The following is a 10,000-nucleotide window of genomic DNA, read 5'->3' as shown; positions in this document are numbered from 1 at the left end:
TGAGGTTGGTGGAAGGTTGCTTGTTGTATATAGGACTTCCTAAGTGAAGCACAGCAATTACACACACACACACACACACACACACACACACACACACACACACACACACACACACACACACACACACACACACACACACACACACACACACACACACACTGTGAAAGAGAGAACCTGTATTTACTCAGAGAGAATTCCCCAAGCATCTCCCGCTGATTGAGATGTAATTAACAGTGTGCTGTACTGAGTAATCCTGATGCACCACACACAAACACACTCATGAACAAACACAAAATTAAACACACACACAGGAACACGCGCAAACACACTCAGAGCACACACACAGACACATACAGAAACACACACAAACACACGCACACACATACTGAAAACACACACACACACACACACACACACACACACACACACACACACACACACACACACACACACACACACACACACACACACACACACACACACATAAAGACACACGCAGTAACGTCTCAGGGCTAGGAGTTCCTTGCTGCCTCTCTGTAGGACGTCCCGTCTCCGCTGGTAAATGATACGCCTTACAGTGCTACTCAATCACAGTGGACTGGGGCTGCAGACTGTCAGATGTTGAATTTGTCACATAACTCATCTTATCTGGGTCAGCCCAGCAGGCCTGCCCTGGGACCCGCATTACCGGGGCCTAACCCTAACCCTAACCCTAACCCTAACCCTGACCAATCCAGTGGTTACATGCATGTTGCTGTCAGGAATTCGTTCCGGGCGATAAAAACACGTGCCGACACGCAATTTGTTTATCCAAAAGACTTGCCGTCCTTTTCAGGGACACCAAAATACTCCGGAAATATAAAATAGCAGGCCAGGGGTCTCTAGTTCGACCCACAGTTGAGAGATGTGAGTCTTATTACACTGTTTGGAGAAAGATAAATTTTTTGATGCGTCACTATCTGACATAACCCTTGGCATGATGGTTTGTCAGTTACAATCCAAGTTATCACTCTCAGTGACGTCGTGACACACACGAGCCATATAGGATCACGGCATTCATGCTAACACACCTACCACCCTAGTAGCCTCTGAGCCTGACATGGCTCAAGTCATCCAGGCTCCTATCGACCGGCTGCCTCTGAGATAGCTGCGATGACAGTGTCGCTTCCTCGAGCAGTGACCCGTAGAGCGTTAACTTCTCTGGACCCGCTGTCCAGGCTGAGACCACCGCAGTACACTAGTGGGCCTGCTGTGTCCCCTGCCGGCGGCAACCAGGTGTGAGCGTGTGAACTCGGGGACCCTCCCTGTGCTGACTGCTCCCCCAAGGCGTCTTGCAGTAAAATAAGACGGTGTGAAAGTCAACCCGGGCTGTCCTCCTGGGCCTTCACAGCGCAAAACGCTCATTTTGTTCTGTTATTTTTTAGCACCTGACTCTATATAATCTAACTTTTGTAGTCCCTCAAGGCTTGGTTTATAAAGAAGAAGGGGTTGAGAAGAATTGCAATGCCCCAGCCCATAATAGAATAGTCTTGTGCAAGGCCACGTCAAACCGGGCCATCGGCGTTGTGTTGATTTTATTTTGCCTCTCGTCGACAGACGGTTGACCTCCTTGGCAGACTCGACTTGCAGCCATTGTAAGCAGATCAACGGGCCCTAATTGAAGGAGGGCACATCCAGTCACGCTTTAATGAAGGATCGTTGGAGCGGGTCTAGGCCTGCTTTGCTCTTGCCTGCGGGCAGAACAGAGCTCTTCACTAATGGTGTTTCCTCCTCCGTTATGACTAGCTGAGAGCTAAGGATTGGGTGTGGAACCAGTGCCTGTATTCCCCCCTTGGGCCCAGGGATTGATGTATTTATGTTGGTGTGTGTGTGTGTGTGTGCATGTGCACCTGATTGTGTGTGCATGTGAGTGTCTGTCTGTATGTGTGTGTTTGCGTCTGTGTGTGTTTGTGTATGTGTGTGTGTGTGTGTGTGTGTGTGTGTGTGTGTGTGTGTGTGTGTGTGTGTGTGTGTGTGTGTGTGTGTGTGTGTGTGTGTGTGTGTACGTGCGTGTGCATGCTATTTTGCTCAACCTCTGCTCGAAGGCAGAGGAGGCACAGGCGTCTGTGTGCGTGTGGAGACACACTGAGCCACCGGCGACAAGATCAGTCAGCACTAGCTGAGCCCAGAGCAAGCCAGACCGGAGGAGGTAGAAAGAGACTGACGATCGTCATGTTACGGTTGGAAGTTGGCACCCGTCGAGACACCTGGTAGAGTGTTCAGGGTATGAATAAGTCCATCCCATTGTAACATTGTACGCTGTGGGGTGGAAGGACAAAGGGTTGCGGCGTGTGGAGGTTTGGCCTGCTGTGGACCATCCCGTGCGTGTGCACGTGCACGTGCACGCACACGCACCTGCACAAGTCCGAACAGAGCCGGGGGCGAGTGGTGGTGTGGCTCGCGGCCCAGGCCGTGAGAGGCGGTATGACATCAGAGGACAAACTGTACTCATAACAATGGCGGTTTCCACGGAAACCGGGCTGCTAAGCCTGTGTCTCTCGTCATTGGCCCTTCGCCTCCAATCAACACGGGGTGGCCCTCGGGGGATGCCCAATCAGATTGTCCCATTAGTCTCAACCTCCTCACTGGCACCAGTGTATCCATTTCACATACTAGTTGCTTTCCTGCCACCCTGTCTCTCTCTCTCTCTCTCTCTCTCTCTCTCTCTCTCTCTCTCTCTCTCTCTCTCTCTCTCTCTCTCTCCCTGTCTCCTCTGCTTCCCCCCTCCCTACATTTCTGTCCCTACACAACCTCTGTCTTTCCCTCTCTTTTCTCTCTCTTTGTTTTCCTTGGTTCATTCATCTTGGCAATTGGACTGGTCTGATGGTGTGGTCTCACTGACCACTGCACTCACCAAACTTCATCTCTCTGCTCCACCCCGCTCCCTCCCTCCCTCCCTCCCTCCCTCCCTCTCCCTTTCCCCCCTCTCCCCACTGGTCATCTCCTCCCGCTGGCCCGTGGCCCCGTGTTCTCAGAGGCAGAGGCGTAGGCGTCGGGCTAATTGTTTGTTCCATTTCCCCTCCGCTACATCACTGCAGCTGTATATGAGGTAGAGAGAGAGAGAGAGAGGGAGAGGGAGAGGGAGAGAGAGAGAGAGAGAGAGAGAGGAGAGGAGAGAGAGAGAGAGAGAGAGAGAGAGAGAGAGAGAGAGAGAGAGAGGGAGAGAGAGAGAGAGAGAGAGAGAGAGAGAGAGTAAATGAGACACAGAGGGAAAGACAGAGAGAGAGTGAGAAAGAGAGAAAGGATAGAGGGAGAGGGATACAGAGAGAGAGAGAGAGAGAGAGAGAGAGAGAGAGGGAGAGAGAGAGAGAGAGAGGGAGAGAGAGAGAGAGAGAGAGAGACCCACACACACACATATGCGTGCACGCAAACACAGACAGACTTGACTATGTGTGTGTGCGTGTGTGACCTATCACTCTGTTCTATCTTTGTGTTGGAAAGCTCGACATCCATACTAATGTTCTGTAATAAGTCCGGCCAAAGTCATGTCATTATGTCTGCTTTAAGTTAAAGATATTCCAGATGTATGTTTGTGTGTTGTTTGTTTAATGCATAAAAATGTAAATGTGTGCGCATGCATTTCTATGTGTGTGCACATGCATGTGTGTCTTTGTGTGTGTGCATGTGTGTTGATGTGGTGTTTGGAACTGTGCTTGAGTGTATGTTTGTGTAAGCGAATGGGTTTTTTAACTTTATAGAATCTGTTTTGTATTATATTGTAATGGCTGTCAGACAGTTGAAAACACTTCCTCAACTGGCCCTGTGGGGGCGCTAGTGATGTACAGATAAATAGTAATGGACTTCTCTTACAATACACTACAAACAGGTTCGAAATAACTCTTGGAAGATGTTATTTTAAAGATAGTTGGATTAACCTCTTGTGGATGGGTGGCCTCAAGGGTCAATTTGTCAGATAGATTTCATAGCCGAGAACTGAATTATTTAGAATTATTTTATTATTGTAAACCTTCCACCCTATCTGGTAGACCAATTTGAGCCAAGTCAGCTTTTGTTTGCCCTCTGCCTTCTCTGCCTTGTTTCCCTCATATCTCTCTCTCTCCCTCTCCCTCTCCCTCTCCCTCTCCCTCTCCCTCTCTCTCTCTCTCTCTCCTCTCTCTCTCTCTCTCTCTCTCTCTCTCTCTCTCTCTCTCTCTCTCTCTCTCTTTCTCCCTCTCTCTCTCCCTCTCTCTCTCTGTCCTTAGACAGATGACCAAAGTGTTCTAGTCCGGTGTCTACTCCTGGCTGAGGGAGTTGTTAACCTCTCACCTCCCATTCAGCCATTCATCCATCGATCCATAAATGTATCTATCCATCCCACACAGACACAGACACAGACACAGACACGCACGCACGCACGCACGCACGCACGCACGCACGCACGCACGCACGCACCGCACACACGCACACAGCACACACACACACACACACACACACACACACACACACACACACCCACACGACCACAAACATATGCAAGCAGATCAGTCTGATGAATAATTAGGACAATTAATTCCTGGAAAAAGCAAGCAACCATAAAAGAACACCTCAGCAACAAATCAAGCTACAAAACAAAATAAGAGATACGTCGCAATGGACATGAAGAGGGAGGTGAGGTGATACATGACTTCAGCATGTAATCAATCTCCCCAAAAAGGAGGAAACCAGGTAAAATCTCTACCAGATGCAAAGTTCACTGCACAGAATCACAGGCTTCTGCAGCGGCCCGATTGTCACCGAGGCTTAACCCTACCGAGCATCGGCCGATGGGGTGTGCCTCGCTTTTTGCATCACATCCTCGGTTTTCCAGATGCTCTTCCCCACTTAATGCTGCGTGCTTTTCAGGCTCCTCACTTTTTACACTCCATTTATCCTGCCGGACAGCAGGAAGTGAGGGCCTGTTCGGGGAATACCAGGACATGAATATGTCCCCCAGCACGGCGGATCCGCCAATTGAAATAAAATGGAAACACAAGGATCTCTTTCTGTTCCCCCCACCTAGCACAGATAAAATAGCCACCTGGCCAACTAAATCAGAGCTAGGGCTTATGGGGGCCTTCTCATTGGGGTTGTTAATTTGTTTGGTTTTAGTTGGGCTCTGTTTGCATTAGGTCATTCTATTTCTCTTCTATACTGCTGGTAATTTACATTTGGCAACTTGTTCTGTTTTCCGAGTACTCTCATTTTCTTTTCGAAACGCACAGCGCAGTTGTTAGGCTGTTGGACTCTGAGCCCATAGGAACTAGGTTCTCCGGATCCTCAATGTCCACCACCTATCCCCGCCTCACCCCCCCTGGTAATGGCACGTCCCCTCTGGACGGAAGCATCTGCCACATGATTAAACGCTAATGAGAATCTGTGGATAAGCTCAACAAAACGTTGACACATTTGTTCGGAGAGCCAGGTAGAGATTACGCCTTCACGGCCAACGCACCTTGTCCCTTTCCCGAAAGTCTTTGCTTGCAACTTTCCATGCAATGGGATTCACACGTCTCCGTGCGCTCATTAGATATTGGGAAGCTTCCTTTCGGGATCGAAGGAGAGCGGCCGTTTGGCTGAAGTCACTGCGGTGCGACTCCAGACTACCTCGAGACCTTCAGAACTGGAACTGTGAAAACAATACCGTTCATGGAGCGGGGGAGCGTTTGAAATGCCACACCGTTTATAGAGGAGCAGGGCTCTCCACGGAGCCCGTCATGCAGCTTTACGGCTGATCCGCCGGAGAACTTCTGAGAAACGTTTAAGAGTGAGGGTTGTGTGTGTCTGAGTGTGTGTGTGTGTGTGCGTGTTGACCTGTGTGCACATGTGTTTGCCTCTGACGTATGCTTCTTGGTTGTTTTACCTTTATTTACCCAGAGTTAGCTCACTGGGCGTCAGTCGCTGTTTTTTCATATATCATGATATCTATGCATCAGATATCATGCATGTTGTTGGCGAAGGATACCTGGTAAGCTGCTTTTTGTCAAGATAATAATTCATGCGGGGGCTTGTTTTCATGAATATTGTAAAGATGTGAAACTGGCACGTCACATCATGTCGTGTCTGCGTGGAGTTTTCGAGAAAACATCTTTAAATGTTACTCAATAGAAACTGGCAATTGTGAATGGACCTGTCCATCAAGGCAAAACAGCCATCTTGGATGGAACCTCTAACAGCCCTGTGATGGAGGTCCACCCTAAGTGGCTTTAGATGAGCCTTCAGCTCATCCAGCCATGGCGGGTTCCACTTGCTGTAACTTGTTGGCACTCTGTTCATCCACTCATTCCAATGGGTGTGCCTGGAAGCAAAAGTTTGCGGTGTTGCTCAGCGGTCAACAGAGAAAATACACCCACATTTTCAACGCATAGTTTTGTGCAGTTGTGGTTCCGGTGAACTTAGGAACACGCACGCTCAGCGAAAAGTAAAAGGCCCTTGTGGAACAGAGTACTGAATGAATAAAGGAATGAATAAAAGAGGACATGAGAAGGGGTGTAGGTGGAAGCATTACCGTAACCTAAGGCACTTGGAGATACATAATACACTGGACCGGTGCCAAGAACATTAGAGAGAGAGGGGAAGATAATGGGGAAGAGAAAGAGAGAGAGAGAGAGAGTGAGGGAAATGTACAGGGCGGAAGGAAGGGGTTGAACAGTCAGCAATTAACCGAGTTAAAAGGGAAAAAGATGGGGAAAGCACGTTCCATGCTGTTCTGCTTCACAGTACGTCTTTCCATCTCTCTCCCTCTCTCTCTGCCTCTCTCTCTCTCTCTCCCTCTGACACACACCCAATCACAAATGTAATGACAGAAGTGGTTTGTGAAGAGTACAGGAGGAGACAAGTGTGAAGGCACATCTTCCTCTGACAAATGACTTGCCACCCAGTCTTTCATAACATTGACCCCTGAAGAAAAGAAAAAGAGAATCTGGAGGAGGGGGGATGTTGCCCACAATGGGCCCGTTGCCGACAATGCAACAGGCCTGTCTCTGATTAATGAGTCGGGGGGCCTTCTCCCTTCCTTTGTGCTGTGCGGTGGTTGGAAAACTGCAGATCCTCCACGGGCAGAGCATGAAGTAAACCGGTGGAGTGTTTAGAAGGGCTTCACGGTGGAACTCAAACAGGGATTAGGTGGGATTTCCAGAGGATTGGTCTGGTTAATAAATGCAGGCTCGTTGAGTGCCTCGGTGGAGCGACAGAGAGTCTGGGAACACTGGGGCTGTCGGTTTGATGACTGGTCGGTCACGTGTTGGGTCAGTCGGTTGAGCGGTTGAGCGGTGGGGTTAGCTTTTGACTAGTGGTTGGTTAGTTGGGTCATTGGTTTCCTGACTGGCTGGCTGGCTGTTTAATTGTTTGTCGGCTGGGTCCGCTGGTGGGTCGGGGGGGGGGGGGCTGGTTTGTCGGTCTGCCAGTGGGTCGGAACACACATAGTTTTGGCGGGGGAAAGCGCCAGCCGCGCACCCAACACAAGCAAACACATCACACGCACATCTGCTAAATATCATCACCCCGTCCCCCCCCCCATCACACGGGGAAGGTCTGGCCGCTTGAAAAACAGACAGTAATCAGCATCTGAGAGAATTGAGGGCAGCAGGGCCTGGGTGGGGGAGGTGGTGGTGTTGGGTTTGGTGGTGGTGGGGGTGTGTGGGGTGGGTGGTGCTGGCGGTGGTAGAGGGGCATGAGAACGGGAAGGAATGGTGCCTTTCAACTGGGTCAGTGGTGGATTCATCATCCACAACCGACTCCACTTTCAGAACCTCGCTTTAATTTAGATTCGATTTAGCAATTTGTTTGCATTTGCAGGGCTGCAAACACGTAAAGGGACATTTGACTGCAAAACAACTTTCAAGTAATTGATCAGATTATGGGTAAAGCTGTTAAAAGCGGGATGAAACAGACTGAGAACAGACTGGGCCCCCTGCATCCATTTGAAAGATGCAAATCATGGAGGTGGTGAAGGGATGGCAGTGAAGGAAGGCAAAGGAGGGAGTTGGTGCCAGCCTGCTGACGTAGGAAGAGTCTGTGGTACACTATGACGTCATTCTCACCAACTGCTTGGCAACCTCTTACTGGCTACAATCCAAAGGCATTCGCTTGATACCACAAAAGCAAGGATGCATGAGTTGAATTAATTAATTGAATTATTAAATTTGAGGTTAATGTCCATATACAGTTTAAAAGAAAGTACATATATGCTTTGAAAAGATAATAATAAATACATCTTTATCGCTTGCTTGTCAGCCCTTGCTATAACTATAACAGTATTTGTTAAGTGATATGGCTATAGGTGTATCTACCATCGTTTTTGTTAAGTTGTAGTTTTCATAGTTTTCCATAATCTAACATATCTAACATGAGGAAAACGTGATTCTTTAAAATAACACATCACTTCAAAACAACAAATAGGTATTTTTATATATGAACCATAACACTAATCCACTGAAGACAAAACAGAACATGAGTTTGATTGTGTTACGGTGGCTTCTGCCTATGCGACAAGCAATGCAGTGCACAACAGCACTTCATGCACTGGTGGATAATGATACCTTGTGACTCACTGGTAGCACGTCCGTGCCTGCGTGTGTCTTTGTGTTTCCTGTGTGTTTAGATTTTGCGGTCAGCCGTGTAAACATAACTCAAAATATTAAAAAAAGGCAGTTTATCCCTGTGAAATCCCCATGAAGAGAGGTGCATGAGAGAAGGGATGGACGAGGAACAGAGAGAGAGAGAGAGAGAGAGAGAGAGAGAGAGAGAGAGAGAGAGAGAGAGAGAGAGAGAGAGAGAGAGAGAGAGAGGGGTTAGATAAGGAGATAGCGGGACGGAGAGAGGGAGAGGAGTTGTTGTGGAAGAAGACGAACGATGGAAGAAAACTAGCTGAGGACTGTCTGAACGAGAGGAAGAATTGGCTTTGGAAAAACCAACAGGGATAGAGTAATTGATGGAAGATGATGTGAGCGAGATATTAAGACACAGAGGGCGCATCTGCTTAACTTTCAAATCGTCTGCAGGGAGAGATTGAGAACATTCCTGCTTTTTTATTGTACATGATGTAAGCAAGCTAGTTCCTTAGCCTATTGACCTTTTGTACCAGACTGCGCTGAGACATACAAACACACAGACCCACAGACACAACGCATCCACACACGCACACACGCACACGCGCACATGTGCACACAAGCACACAGAGACGCACGCACACACTCGGCTATTGTCACCCCTAGCCGATATCAGTCAGCTGCTGCTGACAGTGTGGCTAGCATGGCCAACAGCAAAGGTAAACACAGCGTCGTTATCTAAATCTAATCTCAATGTTCCCCGCCTCCCGAACCCACATTCTTCACCTCCCCTACCGCCTCCATTAGCTTCCTTTTTATTTTCCTTTTGCCCTTTTTTTTTTTTTACAGTGAGCCCTGGAGGGTTTTACAGCAGATCATTTGCTTCCCCCCCTTGATTTAGGAGCCCCCTCCGGGCTCAGCATGAAGCAGAGCACAGAGATGGGTAGGTAGATGTCTGGGGAGGTCGGCGATGTCACTGGGGGCTTTGGCCGGCCTGAGCGGGGGTGCAGTATACTTGGGGAGCTGGTTGGAGAGTGGTTCTGTCTGCTATATTGAAGGACACAATAATACAATGGAGTCTAGCTTTGCACATTGGCGCCACAGAGTTGGCTTGCATCTCTGTGTTTGCGTGTGCGTGCGGTTTTGTGTGTGCGTGTGTGTTTTTTATAAGATGCCATCGTGGTTGTTAGTGGAAAAATGATAGGATGAAGGTGAGGATAAAGAAGTCCTACTACGTATCTGTTAATTTTTAAATGTGATATTGATATTATATAACATTTCCGATGAATGGGATATATTGTGTTCGTATTTTAGGGTGGACTAACTCCAGAAGAATGTGTGGAGAACCCAGTGCCAGCATTGTAGATAGGACGGTGCTGTGGGTTTTGCACAGCCCTCCTCGTATCTGACACTATTTACGGTACCAGAGCACCCTC

At 48.5% G+C, this 10,000-nt stretch overlaps 1 protein-coding gene across 1 annotated transcript in view; it reads right to left on the bottom strand.

Annotated features, from left to right (window-relative positions):
• The window catches only part of rel (v-rel avian reticuloendotheliosis viral oncogene homolog), a 115,839-nt gene that overhangs the window by 93,095 nt on the left and 12,744 nt on the right, over positions 1 to 10,000 (bottom strand). The window lies entirely within an intron of this gene.

Source organism: Gadus macrocephalus, chromosome 15, assembly GCF_031168955.1.
Source record: "Gadus macrocephalus chromosome 15, ASM3116895v1".
Lineage (NCBI taxonomy): Eukaryota > Metazoa > Chordata > Actinopteri > Gadiformes > Gadidae > Gadus > Gadus macrocephalus.
The sequence above is the reverse complement of the archived record's forward strand: the minus strand, read 5'-3'. Positions and strand labels throughout refer to the sequence as shown.